This window comes from Gorilla gorilla, chromosome 23, assembly GCF_029281585.2.
Source record: "Gorilla gorilla gorilla isolate KB3781 chromosome 23, NHGRI_mGorGor1-v2.1_pri, whole genome shotgun sequence".
Classification (NCBI taxonomy): Eukaryota; Metazoa; Chordata; class Mammalia; order Primates; family Hominidae; genus Gorilla; species Gorilla gorilla.
Window position 1 is genome coordinate 51,693,444 of NC_086018.1, and position 19,390 is coordinate 51,712,833.

A 19,390-nucleotide genomic window follows, 5' to 3' on the forward strand; every position below is an offset into this window, starting at 1 on the left:
CATACAGATAGCGGTGTAGATATTTCCATGTTTATACACATAGCGGTGTAGATATCTCCATCTTAATAAAGATTGCGGTGTAGATAGTTATATGTTCATACAGTTGGCGGTGCAGATATTTCCATGTTCATACAGATGGCGGTGTAGATATTTCCATGTTCATACAGATAGCGGTGTAGTTATTTCCATATGCAAAGAGATAGCTGAGTAGATATTTCCATGTATATGCAGATAGCAGTATAGATATTTCCATTTTCATGCAGATAGCGGTGTAGGTATTTCCATGTTCAAACAGATAGCAGTGTAGATATTTCCATGTTCATACAGATAGCGGTGTAGATATTTCCATGTTCAGATAGCGGTGTAGATATTTCCATGTTTATACAGATAGCGGTGAAGATGTATGCATGTTTACACAGATAGCGGTGTAGATATTTCCATGTTCATCCAGATGGCTGTGTAGATATACCCATGTTCTTACAGATAACGGTGTAGATATTTCCATGTTCATACAGATAGCGGTGTAGATATTTCCATGTTCATCCAGATGGCTGTGTAGATATATCCATGTTCATACAGATAGCGGTGTAGATATTTCCATGTTCATACAGATAGCAGTGTACATATTTCCATGTTCATACAGATAGCGGAGTAGATATTTCCATTTTCATACAGATAGCAGTGTAAATATTTCCATGTTTATACAGATAGCGGTGAAGATGCATGCATGTTTACACAGATAGCGGTGTAGATATTTCCATGTTCAAACAGATAGCGGTGTAGATATTTCCATGTTCATACAGGTAGCGGTGTAGATATTTCCATGTTTATACAGATTGCGGTGAAGATGTATGCATATTTACACAGATAGCGGTGTAGATATTTCCATGTTCATACAGATAGCGGTGTAGATATTTCCATGTTCATACAGATTGCGGTGCTGATATTTCCATGTTTATACAGGTAGCGGTGTAGATATTTCCATGTTCATAGAGATGGCGGTGTAGATATTTCCATGTTTATACAGATAGCGGTGTAGATATCTCCATGTTAATAAAGATGGCGGTGTAGATAGTTATATGTTCATACAGTTGGCGGTGCAGATATTTCCATGTTCATACAGATGGCGGTGTAGATATTTCCATGTTCATACAGATAGCGGTGTAGTTATTTAAATGTGCAAAGAGATAGCTGAGTAGATATTTCCATGTATATGCAGATAGCAGTATAGATATTTCCATTTTCATGCAGATAGCGGTGTAGATATTTCCATGTTCAAACAGATAGCAGTGTAGATATTTCCATGTTCATACAGATAGCGGTGTAGATATTTCCATGTTCAGATAGCGGTGCAGATATTTCCATGTTTATACAGATTGCGGTGAAGATGTATGCATGTTTACACAGATAGCGGTGTAGATATTTCCATGTTCATCCAGATGGCTGTGTAGATATATCCATGTTCTTACAGATAACGGTGTAGATATTTCCATGTTCATACAGATAGCGGTGTAGATATTTCCATGTTCATCCAGATGGCTGTGTAGATATATCCATGTTCATACAGATAGCGGTGTAGATATTTCCATGTTCATACAGATAGCCGTGTACATATTTCCATGTTCATACAGATAGCGGTGTAGATATTTCCATTTTCATACAGATAGCTGTGTAGATATTTCCATGTTTATACAGATAGCGGTGAAGATGTATGCATGTTTACTCAGATAGCGGTGTAGATATTTCCATGTTCATCCAGATGGCTGTGTAGATATATCCATGTTCTTACAGATAACGGTGTAGATATTTCCATGTTCATACAGATAGCGGTGTAGATATTTCCATGTTCATCCAGATGGCTGTGTAGATATATCCATGTTCATACAGATAGCGGTGTAGATATTTCCATGTTCATACAGATAGCAGTGTACATATTTCCATGTTCATACAGATAGCGGAGTAGATATTTCCATTTTCATACAGATAGCAGTGTAGATATTTCCATGTTTATACAGATAGCGGTGAAGATGCATGCATGTTTACACAGATAGCGGTGTAGATATTTCCATGTTCAAACAGATAGCGGTGTAGATATTTCCATGTTCATACAGGTAGCGGTGTAGATATTTCCATGTTTATCCAGATTGCGGTGAAGATGTATGCATATTTACACAGATAGCGGTGTAGATATTTCCATGTTCATACAGATAGCGCTGTAGATATTTCCATGTTCATACAGATTGCGGTGCTGATATTTCCATGTTTATACAGGTAGCGGTGTAGATATTTCCATGTTTATACAGATAGCGGTGTAGATATTTCCATGTTTATACAGATAGCGGTGTAGATATTTCCATGTTTATACAGAAAGCGGTGTAGATATCTCCATCTTAATAAAGATGGCGGTGTAGATAGTTATATGTTCATACAGTTGGCGGTGCAGATATTTCCATGTTCATACAGATGGCGGTGTAGATATTTCCATGTTCATACAGATAGCGGTGTAGTTATTTCCATGTGTAAAGAGATAGCTGAGTAGTTATTTCCATGTATATGCAGATAGCAGTGTAGATATTTCCATTTTCATGCAGATAGCAGTGTAGATATTTCCATGTTCAAACAGATAGCAGTGTAGATATTTCCATGTTCATAGAGATAGCGGTGTAGATATTTCCATGTTCAAACAGATAGCGGTGTAGATATTTCCATGTTTATACAGATAGCGGTGAAGATGTATGCATGTTTACACAGATAGCGGTGTAGATATTTCCATGTTCATCCAGATGGCTGTGTAGATATATCCATGTTCATACAGATAACGGTGTAGATATTTCCATGTTCATACAGATAGCGGTGTAGATATTTCCATGTTCATCCAGATGGCTGTGTAGATATATCCATGTTCATACAGATAGCGGTGTAGATATTTCCATGTTCATACAGATAGCCGTGTACATATTTCCATGTTCACACAGATAGCGGTGTAGATATTTCCATTTGCATACAGATAGCAGTGTAGATATTTCCATGTTTATACAGATAGCGGTGAAGATGTATGCATGTTTACACAGATAGCGGTGTAGATATTTCCATGTTTAAACAGATAGCGGTGTAGATATTTCCATGTTCATACAGATAGCGGTGTAGATATTTCCATGTTTATACAGATTGCGGTGAAGATGTATGCATATTTACACAGATAGCGGTGTAGATATTTCCATGTTCATACAGATAGCGGTGTTTATATTTCCATGTTCATCCAGATGGCTGTGTAGATATATCCATGTTCATACAGATAGCGGTGTAGATATTTCCATGTTCATACAGGTAGCGGGGTAGGTATTTCCATGTTTACACAGATAGCGGTGTAGACATTTCCATGTTTACACAGATAGCGGTGTGGATATTACCATGTTTATGCAGATAGCGGTGTAGATATTTCCATGTTTATACAGATAACGGTGCGGATATTTCCATGTTTATACAGGTAATTTGGCAGATATTTCCATGTTTATACAGATAGCAGGGTAGATATTTCCATGTTTATAGACACAGTGGGGTAGATAATTCCAATTTTATACAGATAGCAGTGTAGATATTTCGAAGTTCATACAGATAGCAGTGTAGATATTTCCACGTTTATAGAGATGGCGGTGTAGATATTTCCATGTTCATACAGATGGCGGTGTAGATATTTCCATGTTTATAGAGATGGTGGTGTAGATATTTTCATGCTTACACAGACGGCATTGTAGATATTTCCATGTTTACACAGATAGCGGTGTAGGCTTTTCTATGTTTACACAGATAGAGGTGTGGATATTTCCATGTTTATGCAGATAGCGGTGTAGATATTTCCATGTTTATACAGATAGCGGTGCGGTTATTTCCATGTTTATACAGATAGTCGTGCAGATATTTCCATGTTTATACAGGTATCGGTGTAGATAATTCCTTCTTAAAACAGATGGAGGTGTAGATATGTCCATGTTCATACAGATGGCGGTGCAGATATATCGAAGTTTATAGAGATAGTGCTGTAGTTATTTCCATATTTATGGAGAAATCTGTGGAGATATTTCCATGTATATTCAGATAGCTGTGTAGATAGATCCAGGTTCATGCAGATAGCGGTGTAGATATTTCCATGTTCATCCAGAAGCCGGTGTACATATATCCATGTTCATACAGATGGCGGTGAAGATATTTCCATGTTCATACAGATGGTCGTGTAGATATTTCCATGTTCATACAAATGGCGGTGTAGATATTTCCATGTTCATAGAGTTGGCGGTGTAGATATTTCCATGTTCATAAAAATGGCGGTGTAGATATTTCCATGTTCATAGAGATGGCGGTGTTGATGTTTCCATATTTATAGAGATAGCAGTTTAGTTATTTCCATGTTTATAGAGATAGTAGTGTAGATATTTCCATTGATATACAGATAGCTGTGTAGATATTTGCATGTTCATAGAGATATCAGTGTAGATATTTCCATGTTCATACAGATAGCGGTGTAGATATTTCCATGTTCATACAGATAGCGGTGTAGATATTTCCATGTTCATGCAGATAGCGGTGTAGATATTTCCATGTTCATACAGATAGCGGTGTAGATATTTCCATGTTCATACAGTTAGCGGTGTAGATATTTCCATGTTCATACAGATGGCGGTGTAGATATTTACATGTTCATACAGATGGCGGTGTAGTTATTTCCATGTTCATACAGATAGCGGTGTAGATATTTCCATGTTCATACAGATAGCGGTGTAGATATTTCCATGTTCATACAGATAGCGGTGTAGATATTTCCATGTTCATACCAATAGCGGTGTAGACATTTCCATCTTCATGTATTTAGCGGTGTAGATATTTCCATGTTCATACAGATGGCGAAGAAATTTCCATGTTCATACAGATAGCGGTGTAGTTATTTCCATGTTCATACAGTTAGCGGTGTAGATATTTCCATGTTCATACAGATGGCGGTGTAGATATTTCCATGTTCATAGAGATGGCGGTGTAGATATTTCCATATTTATACAGATAGCAGTGTAGTTATTTCCATGTTTATAGAGATAGCAGTGTAGATATTTCCATTGATATACAGATAGCTGTGTAGATATTTGCATGGTCATACAGAAAGCGGTGTAGATACTTCCATGTTCGTACAGATAGCGGTGTAGATGTTTCCATGTTCATACAGATAGCGGTGTAGATATTTCCATGTTCATACAGATAGCGGTGTAGATATTTCCATGTTCATACAGTTAGCGGTGTAGATATTTCCATGTTCATACAGATGGCGGTGTAGATAATTACATGTTCATACAGATGGCAGTGTAGATATTTCCATGTTCGTACGGATGGCAGTGTAGATATTTCCATGTTCATACAGGTGGCGGTGTAGATATTTCCATGTTTATACAGATAGCAGTGTAGTTATTTCCATGTTTATAGAGATAGCAGTGTAGATATTTCCATTGATATACAGATAGCTGTGTAGATATGTGCATGTTCATACTGATAGCGGTGTAGATATTTCCATGTTCTTACAGATAGCGGTGTAGATATTTCCATGTTGATACACATAACGGTGTAGATATTTCCATGTTCATACAGATAGCGGTGTAGATATTTCCATGTTCATACAGTTAGCGGTGTAGATATTTCCATGTTCATACAGATGGCGGTGTAGATATTTACATGTTCATACAGATGGCGGTGTAGATATTTCCATGCTCGTACTGATGGCGGTGTAGATATTTCCATGTTCATAGAGATGGCGGTGTAGATATTTCCATGTTTATGCAGATAGCGGTATAGATATTTCCATGTTTATACAGATGGTGGTGTAGGTATTTCCATGTTTATAGAGATGGCGGTCTAGATATTTCCATGTTTACAGAGATAGTGGTGTAGTTATTTCCAAGTTTATGGAGACAGCGTTGTAGGTATTTCCATGTTTATACAGATAGCGGTGAAGATATTTCCATGTTTATACAGATAGCGGTGTAGATATTTCCATTTTTATACAGATAACAGTGTAGATATTTCCATGTATATATAGATAGTGGTGTAGATAATTTCAATTTTATACAGTTAGTTAGTAGATATTTGCATGTTCATACAGATAGCGGTGTAGATATTTCCATGTTCATACAGATAGCGTTGTTGGTATTTCCGTGTTCATACAGATGGCGGTGTAGATATTTACATGTTCATACAGATGGCGGTGTAGATATTTCCATGTTCGTACGGATGGCAGTGTAGATATTTCCAAGTTCATACAGGTGGCGGTGTAGATATTTCCATGTTTATACAGATAGCGATGTAGATATTTTCATATTTATAGAGAAATCTGTGTAGATATTTCCATGTATATGTAGATAGCTGAGTAGATATTTCCATGTTCATGCAGAGAGCGGTGTAGATATTTCCATGTTCATACAGATAGCGGTGTAGATATTTCCATGTTCATACAAATGGCGGTGTAGATATTTAAAAGTTCATAGAGATGGCGGTGTAGATATTTCCATGTTCATACAAATGGCGGTGTAGATATTTCCATGTTCATGGAGATGGCGGTGTAGATATTTCCATGTTCATAAAAATGGCGGTGTAGATATTTCCATGTTCATAGAGATGGCGGTGTTGATGTTTCCATATTTATAGAGATAGCAGTGTAGTTATTTCCATGTTTATAGAGATAGTAGTGTAGATATTTCCATTGATATACAGATAGCTGTGTAGATATTTGCATGTTCATAGAGATATCAGTGTAGATATTTCCATGTTCATACAGATAGCGGTGTAGATATTTCCATGTTCATACAGATAGCGGTGTAGATATTTCCATGTTCATACAGATAGCGGTGTAGATATTTCCATGTTCATACAGATAGCGGTGTAGATATTTCCATGTTCATACAGTTAGCGGTGTAGATATTTCCATGTTCATACAGATGGCGGTGTAGATATTTACATGTTCATACAGATGGCGGTGTAGTTATTTCCATGTTCATACAGATGGCGGTGTAGATATTTCCATGTTCATACAGATAGCGGTGTAGATATTTCCATGTTCATACAGATAGCGGTGTAGATATTTCCATGTTCATACAGATAGCGGTGTAGATATTTCCATGTTCATACAGATAGCGGTGTAGATATTTCCATGTTCATACCAATAGCGGTGTAGACATTTCCATGTTCATGTATTTAGCGGTGTAGATATTTGCATGTTCATACAGATGGCGAAGAAATTTCCATGTTCATACAGATAGCGGTGTAGATATTTCCATGTTCATCCAGATGCCGGTGTACATATATCCATGTTCATACAGATGGTGGTGTAGATATTTCCATGTTCATACAGATGGCGGTGTAGATATTTCGAAGTTTATAGAGATCGCGCTGTAGTTATTTCCATATTTATAGAGAAATCTGTGTAGATATTTCCGTGTATATTCAGATAGCTGTGTAGATATTTCCATGTTCATGCAGATAGCGGTGTAGATATTTCCATGTTCATCCAGATGCCGGTGTACATATATCCATGTTCATACAGATGGCGGTGAAGGTATTTCCATGTTCATACAGATGGTGGTGTAGATATTTCCATGTTCATACAAATGGCAGTGTAGATATTTCCATGTTCATAGAGATGGCGGTGTAGATATTTCCATGTTCATACAAATGGCGGTGTAGATATTTATATGTTCATACAGATGGCGGTGCAGATATTTCCATGTTCATACAGATAGCAGTGCAGATATTTCCATGTTCATACAGTTAGCGGTGTATATATTTCCATGTTCATACAGATGGCGGTGTAGATATTTACATGTTCATACAGATGGCGGTGTAGATATTTCCATGTTCGTACGCATGGCAGTGTAGATATTTCCATGTTCATACAGGTGGCGGTGTAGATATTTCCATGTTCATACAAGTAGCAGTGTAGTTATTTCCTTGTTTATAGAGACAGCTGTGTAGATATTTCCATTGATATACAGATAGCTGTGTAGATATTTGCATGTTCATACAGATAGCGGTGTAGATATTTCCATGTTCATACAGATAGCGGTGTAGATATTTCCATGTTCATACAGATAGCGGTGTAGATATTTCCATGTTCATACAGATAACGGTGTAGATATCTCCATGTTCATACAGTTAGCGGTGTAGATATTTCCATGTTCATACAGATGGCGGTGTAGATATTTACATGTTCATACAGATGGCAGTATAGATATTTGCATGTTCGCACAGATGGCGGTGTAGATATTTGCATGTTCATAGAGATGGCGGTGTAGATATTTCCATGTTTATGCACTTAGCGGTATAGATATTTCCATGTTTATACAGATGGTGGTGTAGATATTTCCATGTTTATAGAGATGGTGGTCTAGATATTTCCATGTTTACAGAGATAGTGGTGTAGTTATTTCCAAGTTTATAGAGACAGTGTTGTAGATATTTCCATGTTCATACAGATAGTGGTGTAGATATTTCCATGTTCATAGAGATAGCGGTGTAGATATTTCCATGTTCATACCAATAGCGGTGTAGACATTTCCATGTTCATGTATTTAGCGGTGTAGATATTTCCATGTTCATACATATGGCAAAGATATTTCCATGTTCATACATATAGCGGTGTAGATATTTCCATGTTCATACAGTTAGCGGTGTAGATATTTCCATGTTCATACAGATGGCGGTGTAGATATTTCCATGTTCATAGAGATGGCGGTGTAGATATTTCCATATTTATACAGATAGCAGTGTAGTTATTTCCATGTTTATAGAGATAGCAGTGTAGATATTTCCATTGATATACAGATAGCTGTGTAGATATTTGCATGGCCATACAGATAGCGGTGTAGATATTTCCATGTTCGTACAGATAGCGGTGTAGATATTTCCATGTTCATACAGATAGCATTGTAGATATTTCCATGTTCATACAGATGGCGGTATACATATTTCCATGTTCGTACAGATGGCGTTGTAGATATTTCCATGTTCATAGAGATGGTGGTGTAGATATTTCCATGTTTATGCAGATAGCGGTATAGATATTTCCATGTTTATACAGATGGTGGTGTAGATATTTCCATGTTTATGAAGATGGCGCTGTAGATATTTCCATGTTCATACAGATGGCGGTGGAAATATTTCCATGTTTATAGGGATGGCGGTGTAGATATTTTCATGTTTACTCAGATGGTGGTGTAGATATTTCCATGTTTACACAGATAGCGGTGTAGACATTTCCATTTTTACACAGATAGCGGTGTGGATATTTCCATGTTTATTCAGATAGCAGTGTAGATATTTCCATGTTTATACAGATAGCGGTGCGGACATTTCCATGTTTATACCGATAGTTGGGCAGATATTTCCATGTTTGTACAGATAGCGGTTTAGATATTTCCATCTTAATACAGATGGCGGTGTAGATATGTCCATGTTTGTACAGATGGCGGTGTAGATACTTGCATGTTCATACAGATGGCGGTGTAGATATTTCGAGGTTTATAGAGATAGCGCTGTAGTTATTTCCATATTTATAGAGAAATCTGTGTAGATGTTTCCGTGTATATTTAGATAGCTGTGTAGATATTTCCATGTTCATGCAGATAGCGGTGTAGATATTTCCATGTTCATCCAGATGCTGGTGTACATATATCCATGTTCATACAGATGGCGGTGAAGGTATTTCCATGTTCATACAGATGGTGGTGTAGATATTTCCATGTTCATACAAATGGCGGTGTAGATATTTCCATGTTCATAGAGATGGCGGTGTAGATATTTCCATGTTCATTATCATGGCGGTGTAGATATTTACATGTTTATAGAGATAGCAGTGTAGATATTTCCATTGATATACAGATAGCTGTGTAGATATTTGCATGTTCATACAGAAAGCGGTGTAGATATTTCCATGTTCATACAGATAGCGGTGTAGATATTTCCATGTTCATACAGATAACGGTGTAGATATTTCCATGTTCATACAGATAGCCGTGTAGATATGTCCATGTTCATACAGTTAGCGGTGTAGATATTTCCATGTTCATACAGTTGGCGGTGTAGATATTTACATGTTCATACAGATGGCGGTATAGATATTTCCATGTTCGTACTGATGACTGTGCAGATATTTCCATGTTCATAGAGATGACGGTGTAGATATTTCCATGTTTATGCAGATAGCGGTATAGATATTTCCATGTTTATACAGATGGTGGTGTATATATTTCCATGTTTACAGAGATAGTGGTGTAGTTATTTCCAAGTTTATAGAGACAGCGTTGTAGATATTTCCATGTTTATACAGATAGCGGTGAAGATATTTCCATGTTTATACAGATAGCGGTGTAGATATTTCCATGTTTTTACAGATAGCAGTGTAGATATTTCCATGTTTATAGAGATAGTTGTGTAGATAATTTCAATTTTATACAGAGAGCACTGTAGTTATTTCTAAGTTCATACAGATATCGGTGTATATATTTCCACGTTTATAGAGATGGCGGTGTAGATATTTCCATGTTTATTGGAATGGCAGTGTAGATATTTCCATGTTCGTACGGATGGCAGTGTAGATATTTCCATGTTCGTACGGATGGCAGTGTAGATATTTCCATGTTCATAGAGGTGGCGGTGTAGATATTTCCATGTTTATACAGATAGCGGTGAAGATATTTCCATTTTTCTACAGATAGCGGTGTAGATATTTCCACGTTTATAGAGATGGCGGTGCAGATATTTCCATGTTCATACAGAGGACGGTGTAGATATTTCCATGTTTATTGGGATGGCGGTGTAGATATTTTCATGTTTACACAGATGGCGGTGTAGATATTTCCATGTTTACACAGATAGCGGTGTAGACATTTCCATGTTTACACAGATAGCGGTGTGGATATTTCCATGTTTATGCAGATAGCAGTGTAGATATTTCCATGTTTATACAGATAGCGGTGTGGATATTTCCATGTTTATTCAGATAGCGGTGCGGATATTTCCATGTTTATACAGATAGTTGGGCAGATATTTCCATGTTTATACAGATAGCGGTGTAGATATTTCCATCTTAATACAGATGGCGGTGAAGATATGTCCATGTTTGTACAGATGGCGGTGTAGATATTTCCATGTTCATACAGATGGCAGTGTAGATATTTCGAAGTTTATAGAGATAGCGATGTAGTTATTTCCATATTTATAAAGAAATCTGTGTAGATATTTCCATGTATATTCAGATAGCTGTGTAGATAGATCCATGTTCATGCAGATAGCGGTGTAGATATTTCCATGTTCATCCAGATGCCGGTGTACATATATCCATGTTCATATAGATGGCGGTGAAGATATTTCCATGTTCATACAGATGGCGTTGTAGATAATTCCATGTTCATGGAGATGGCGGTGTAGATATTTCCATGTTTATGCAGATAGCGGTATAGATATTTCCATGTTTATACAGATGGTGGTGTAGATATTTCCATGTTTATAGAGATGGCGGTGTAGATATTTCCATGTTTATGCAGATAGCGGTATAGATATTTCCATGTTTATACAGATGGTGGTGTAGATATTTCCATGTTTATAGAGATAGTGGTGTAGTTATTTCCAAGTTTATAGAGACAGCATTGTAGATATTTCCATGTTTATACAGATAGCGGTGAAGATATTTCCATGTTTATACAGATAGCGGTGTAGATATTTCCATGTTTATACAGATAACAGTGTAGATATTTCCATGTTTATAGAGATAGTGGTGTAGTTAATTTCAATTTTATACAGATAGCAGTGTAGATATTTCCTAGTTCATACAGATGGCGGTGTAGATATTTCCATGTTCATACAGATGGCTGTGTAGATATTTCCAAGTTTATAGAGATGGCGGTCTAGATATCTTCATGTTTACACAGATGGCGGTGTAGATATTTCCATGTTTACACAGATAGCGGTGTAGACATTTCCATGTTTACACAGATAGCGGTGTGGATATTTCCATGTTCATACTAATGGCGGTGTAGATATTTCCATGTTCATAGAGATGGTGCTGTAGATATTACCATGTTCATACAAATGGCAGTGTAGATATTTCCATGTTCATAGAGATGGCGGTGTTGATATTTCCATATTTTTAGAGATAGGAGTGTAGTTATTTCCATGTTTATAGAGATAGTAGTGTAGATATTTCCATTTATATACAGATAGCTGTGTAGATATTTGCATGTTCATAGAGATAGCGGTGTAGATATTTCAATGTTCATACAGATAGCGGTGTAGATATTTCCATGTTCATACAGATAGGGTTGTAGATATTTCCATGTTCATACAGATAGCGGTGTAGATATTTCCATGTTCATACAGATAGCGGTGTACATATTTCCATGTTCATACAGTTAGCGGTTTAGATATTTCCATGTTCATACAGATGGCGGTGTAGATATTTCCATGTTCATAGAGATGGCAGTGTAGATATTTCCATATTTATACAGATAGCAGTGTAGTTATTTCCATGTTTATAGAGATAGCAGTGTAGATATTGCCATTGATATACAGATAGCTGTGTAGATATTTGCATGGTCATACAGATAGCGGTGTAGATATTTCCATGTTCGTACAGATAGCGGTGTAGATATTTCCATGTTCATACAGATAGCGGTGTAGATATTTCCATGTTCATACAGATAACAGTGTAGATATTTCCATGTTCATACAGATAGCGGTGTAGATATTTCCATGTTCATACAGTTAGCGGTGTAGATATTTCCATGTTCATACAGATGGCGGTGTAGATATTTACGTGTTCATACAGATGGCGGTATTGATATTTCCATGTTCGTCCAGATGGTGTTGTAGATATTTCCATGTTCATAGTGATGGAGGTGTAGATATTTCCATGTTTAGGCAGATAGCGGTATAGATATTTCCATGTTTATACAGATGGTGGTGTAGATATTTCCATGTCTATAGAGATGGCGGTGTAGATATTTCCATGTTCATAAAGATGGCGGTGTAAATATTTCCATGTTCGTACGGATGGCAGTGTAGATATTTCCATGTTCATACAGGTGGCGGTGTATATATTTCCATGTTTATACAGATAGCTGTGTAGATATTTGCATGTTCATACAGATAGCGGTGTATATATTTCCATGTTCATACAGATAACGGTGTAGATATTTTCATGTTCATACAGATAGTGGTGTAGATATTTCCATGTTCATACAGTTAGGGGTGTAGATATTTCCATGTACATACAAATGGCGGTGTAGATATTTCCATGTTTATACAGATAGCAGTGTAGATATTTCCATGTTCGTACAGACGGCGATGTAGATATTTCCATGTTCATAGAGATGGCGGTGTAGATATTTCCATGTTTTTGCAGATAGCGGTATAGATATTTCCATGTTTATACAGATGGTGGTGTAGATATTTCCATGTTTATACAGATGGCGGTCTGGATATTTCCATGTTTATAGAGTTAGTGGTGTAGTTATTTCAAAGCTTATAGAGACAGCATTGTAGATATTTCCATGTTTATACAGATAGCGGTGAAGTTATTTCCATGTTTATACAGACAGCGGTGTAGATATTTCCATGTTTATACAGATAGCGGGGTAGATATTTCCATGTTTATAGACACAGTGGGGTAGATAATTCCAATTTTATACAGATAGCAGTGTAGATATTTCCAAGTTCATACAGATAGCAGTGTAGATATTTCCACGTTTATTGAGATGGCGGTGTAGATATTTCCATGTTCATACAGATGGCGGTGTAGATATTTCCATGTTTATAGAGATGGTGGAGTAGATATTTTCATGCTTACACAGACGGCATTGTAGATATTTCCATGTTTACACAGATAGCGGTGTACGCATTTCTATGTTTACACAGATAGCGGTGTGGATATTTCCATGATTATGCAGATAGCGGTGTAGATATTTCCATGTTTATACAGATAGCGGTGCGGTTATTTCCATGTTTATACAGATAGTCGTGCAGATATTTCCATGTTTATACAGATATCGGTGTAGATATTTCCTTCTTAAAACAGATGGAGGTGTAGATATTTCCATGTTCCTACAGATGGCGGTGTAGATATTTCGAAGTTTATAGAGATAGCGCTGTAGTTATTTCCATATTTATAGAGAAATCTGTGTAGATATTTCCATGTATATGCTGATAGCTGTGTAGATATTTCCATGTTCATACCGATAGCGGTGTAGATATTTCGATGTTCATCCCGATGCCGGTGTACATATTTCCATGTTCATACAGATAGCGGTGTAGATATTTCCATGTTCATACAGATAGCGGTGTAGATATGTCCATGTTCATACAGATAGCGGTGTAGGTATTTCCATGTTCATACAGATAGCGGTGTAGATATTTCCATGTTCATACAGTTAGCGGTGTAGATATTTCCATGTTCATACAGAGGGCGGTGTAGATATTTACATGTTCATACAGATGGCGGTGTAGATATTTCCATGTTCGTACGGATGGCAGTGTAGATATTTCCATGTTCATACAGGTGGCGGTGTAGATATTTCCATGTTTATACAAGTAGCAGTGTAGTTATTTCCTTGTTTATAGAGACAGCTGTGTAGATATTTCCATTGATATACAGATAGCTGTGTAGATATTTGCAGGTTCATACAGATAGCGGTGTAGATATTTCCATGTTCATACAGATAGCGGTGTAGATATTTCCATGTTCATACAGATAGCGGTGTAGATATTTCCATGCTCATACAGATAACGGTGTAGATATCTCCATGTTCATACAGATAGCAGTGTAGATATTTCCATGTTCATAAAGTTAGCGGTGTAGATATTTCCATGTTCATACACATGGCGGTGTAGATATTTACATGTTCATACAGATGGCAGTATAGATATTTGCATGTTCGCACAGATGGCGGTTTAGATATTTGCATTTTCATAGAGATGGCGGTGTAGATATTTCCATGTTTATGCACATAGCGGTATAGATATTTCCATGTTTATACAGATGGTGGTGTAGATATTTCCATGTTTATAGAGATGGTGGTCTAGATATTTCCATGTTTACAGAGATAGTGGTGTAGTTATTTCCAAGTTTATAGAGACAGTGTTGTAGATATTTCCATGTTCATACAGATAGCGGTGTACATATTTCCATGTTCATATAGATAGCGGTGTAGATATTTCCATGTTCATACCAATAGCGGTGTAGACATTTCCATGTTCATGTATTTAGCGGTGTAGATATTTCCATGTTCATACAGATGGCGAAGATATTTCCCTGTTCATACACATAGCGGTGTAGATATTTCCATGTTCATACAGTTAGAGGTGTAGATATTTCCAAGTTCATACAGATGGCAGTGTAGATATTTCCATGTTCATAGAGATGGCGGTGTAGATATTTCAATATTTATACAGATAGCAGTGTAGTTATTTCCATTGATACACAGATAGCTGTGTAGATATTTGCATGGTCATACAGATAGCGGTGTAGATATTTCCATGTTCGTACAGATAGCGGTGTAGATATTTCCATGTTCATACAGATAGCATTGTAGATATTTCCATGTTCATACAGATAATGGTGTAGATATTTCCATGTTCATACAGATAGAGGTGTAGATATTTCGATGTTCATACAGTTAGCGGTGTAGATATTTCCATGTTCATACAGATGGCGGTGTAGATATTTTCATGTTCATACAGATGGCGGTATAGATATTTCCATGTTCGTACAGATGGCGTTGTAGATATTTCCATGTTCATAGAGATGGTGGTGTAGATATTTCCATGTTTATGCAGATAGAGGTATAGATATTTCCATGTTTATACAGATGGTGGTGTAGATATTTCCATGTTTATGGAGATGGCGCTGTAGATATTTCCATGTTCATACAGATGGCGGTGGAAATATTTCCATGTTTATAGGGATGGCGGTGTAGATATTTTCATGTTTACTCAGATGGCGGTGTAGATATTTCCATGTTTACACAGATAGCGGTGTACACATTTCCATGTTTACACAGATAGTGTTGTGGTTATTTCCATGTTTATGCAGATAGCAGTGTAGATATTTCCATGTTTATACAGATAGCGGTGCGGACATTTCCATGTTTATACAGATAGTTGGGCAGATATTTCCATGTTTGTACAGATAGCGGTGTAGATATTTCCATCTTAATACAGATGGCGGTGTAGATATGTCCATGTTTGTACAGATGGCGGTGTAGATACTTCCATGTTCATACAGATGGCGGTGTAGATATTTCGAGGTTTATAGAGATAGCGCTGTAGTTATTTCCATATTTATAGAGAAATCTGTGTAGATGTTTCCGTGTATATTCAGATAGCTGTGTAGATATTTCCATGTTCATGCAGATAGCGGTGTAGATATTTCCATGTTCATCCAGATGCCGGTGTACATATATCCATGTTCATACAGATGGCGGTGAAGGTATTTCCATGTTCATAAAGATGGTGGTGTAGATATTTCCATGTTCATACAGATGGTGGTGAAGATATTTCCATGTTCATAGAGATGGCGGTGTAGATATTTCCATGTTCATAAACATGGCGGTGTAGATATTTACATGTTTATAGAGATAGCAGTGTAGGTATTTCCACTGATATACAGATAGCTGTGTAGATATTTGCATGTTCATACAGAAAGCGGTGTAGATATTTCCATGTTCATACAGATAGCGGTGTAGATATTTCCATGTTCATACAGATAACGGTGTAGATATTTCCATGTTCATACAGATAGCCGTGTAGATATGTCCATGTTCATACACTTAGCGGTGTAGATATTTCCATGTTCATACAGTTGGCGGTGTAGATATTTACATGTTCATACAGATGGCGGTATAGATATTTCCATGTTCGTACTGATGACTGTGTAGATATTTCCATGTTCATAGAGATGGCGGTGTAGATATTTCCATGTTTATGCAGATAGCGGTTTAGATATTTCCATGTTTATACAGATGGTGGTGTAGATATTTCCATGTTTACAGAGATAGTGGTGTAGTTATTTCCAAGTTTATAGAGACAGCGTTGTAGATATTTCCATGTTTATACAGATAGCGGTGAAGATATTTCCCTGTTTATGCAGATAGCGGTGTAGATATTTCCATGTTATTACAGATAGCAGTGTAGATATTTCCATGTTTATAGAGATAGTGGTGTAGATAATTTCAATTTTATACAGAGAGCACTGTAGTTATTTCTAAGTTCATACAGATATCGGTGTATATATTTCCACGTTTATAGAGATGGCGGTGTAGATATTTCCATGTTCATACAGAGGACTGTGTGGATATTTCCATGTTTATTGGAATGGCGGTGTAGATATTTCCATGTTCGTTCGGATGGCAGTGTAGATATTTCCATGTTCGTACGGATGGCAGTGTAGATATTTCCATGTTCATAGAGGTGGCGGTGTAGATATTTCTATGTTTATACAGATAGCGGTGAAGATATTTCCATTTTTATACAGATAGCGGTGTAGATAATTCCATGTTTATACAGATAGCAGTGTAGATATTTCCATGTTTATAGAGATAGTGGTGTAGATAATTTCAATTTAATACAGAGAGCAGTGTAGATATTTCCAAGTTCATACAGATAGTGGTGTAGATATTTCCACGTTTATAGAGATGGCGGTGCAGATATTTCCATGTTCATACAGAGGACGGTGTAGATATTTCCATGTTTTTTGGGATGGCGGTTTAGATATTTTCATGTTTACACAGATAGCGGTGTAGACTTTTCCATGTTTACACAGATAGCGGTGTGGATATTTCCATGTTTATGCAGATAGCAGTGTAGATATTTCCATGTTTACACAGATAGCGGTGTGGATATTTCCATGTTTATGCAGATAGCAGTGTAGATATTTCCATGTTTATACAGATAGCGGTGCGGATATTTCCATGTTTATTCAGATAGCGGTGCGGATATTTCCATGTTTATACAGATAGTTGGGCAGATATTTCCATGTTTATACAGATAGCGGTGTAGATATTTCCATCTTAATACAGATGGCGGTGAAGATATGTCCATGTTTGTACAGATGGCGGTGCAGATATTTCCATGTTCATTCAGATGGCGGTGTAGATATTTCGAAGTTTATAGAGATAGCGCTGTAGTTATTTCCATATTTATAGAGAAATCTGTGTAGATATTTCCATGTATATTCAGATAGCTGTGTAGATAGATCCATGTTCATGCAGATAGCGGTGTAGATATTTCCATGTTCATCCAGATGCCAGTGTACATATATCCATGTTCATATAGATGGCGGTGAAGATATTTCCATGTTCATACAGATGGCGTTGTAGATAATTCCATGTTCATGGAGATGGCGGTGTAGATATTTCCATGTTTATGCAGATAGCGGTATAGATATTTCCATGTTTATACAGATGGTGGTGTAGATATTTCCATGTTTATAGAGATGGCGGTGTAGATATTTCCATGTTTATGCAGATAGCGGTATAGATATTTCCATGTTTATACAGATGGTGGTGTAGATATTTCCATGTTTATAGAGATAGTGGTGTAGTTATTTCCAAGTTTATAGAGACAGCGTTGTAGATATTTCCATGCTTATACAGATTGCGGTGAAGATATTTCCATGTTTATACAGATAGCGGTGTAGATATTTCCATGTTTATACAGATAACAGTGTAGATATTTCCATGTTTATAGAGATAGTGGTGTAGTTAATTTCAATTTTATACAGATAGCAGTGTAGATATTTCCTAGTTCATACAGATGGCGGTGTAGATATTTCCACGTTTATAGAGATGGCGGTGTAGATATTTCCATGTTCATACAGATGGCGGTGTAGATATTTCCAAGTTTATAGAGATGGCGGTGTAGATATTTTCATGTTTACACAGATGGCGGTGTAGATATTTCCATGTTTACACAGATAGCGGTGTAGACATTTCCATGTTTACACAGATAGCGGTGTGGATATTTCCATGTTCATACTAATGGCGGTGTAGATATTTCCATGTTCATAGAGATGGCGCTGTAGATATTACCATGTTCATACAAATGGCGGTGTAGATATTTCCATGTTCATAGAGATGGCGGTGTTGATATTTCCATATTTATAGAGATAGGAGTGTAGTTATTTCCATGTTTATAGGGATAGTAGTGTAGATATTTCCATTTATATACAGATAGCTGTGCAGATATTTGCATGTTCATAGAGATAGCGGTGTAGATATTTCCATGTTCATACAGATAGCGGTGTAGATATTTCCATGTTCATACAGATAGTGTTGTAGATATTTCCATGTTCATACAGATAGCTGTGTAG